The 361-nt window shown below is 72.9% G+C and overlaps 1 protein-coding gene across 1 annotated transcript in view; it reads right to left on the reverse strand.

Annotated features, from left to right (window-relative positions):
- The window catches only part of DECR2 (2,4-dienoyl-CoA reductase 2), a 7,391-nt gene that overhangs the window by 6,671 nt on the left and 359 nt on the right, over positions 1-361 (reverse strand). The gene's annotated exons all lie outside the window — the stretch shown is intronic.

Here is a 361-nt window from a genome sequence, read left to right on the forward strand (position 1 = left end):
CCGATGACAGCCCAGCGCCGCCCCGGCCCTCCCAGCGACATCCCCGTGTCCCCGGTGACAGCCCGGTGCGCCGGTGACAGCCCAGCGATGCCCCGGCCCTCCCAGCGACATCCCAGCGCCCCCCGGAGCCCGCGTTGCCAGCCCAGACATCCCCCCCCATCTCTTCCAGTGACCTACAGAGCCTCCTGCTGCCCCCGGGGACATCCCAGTGCCTCCCAGAGCTTCCCAGTACGGCCCCAGTGTCCCCCCGGGACGTCCCAGTGCCTCCCAGAGCTTCCCAGTACGGCCCCAGTGTCCCCCCGGGACGTCCCAGTGCCTCCCAGAGCTTCCCAGTACCGCCCCAGCGCTCCCCCGGCACAGC

Source organism: Aptenodytes forsteri, unplaced genomic scaffold (genome assembly GCF_000699145.1).
Source record: "Aptenodytes forsteri isolate BGI_AS27 unplaced genomic scaffold, ASM69914v1 Scaffold26, whole genome shotgun sequence".
In the NCBI taxonomy this organism is placed as follows: domain Eukaryota; kingdom Metazoa; phylum Chordata; class Aves; order Sphenisciformes; family Spheniscidae; genus Aptenodytes; species Aptenodytes forsteri.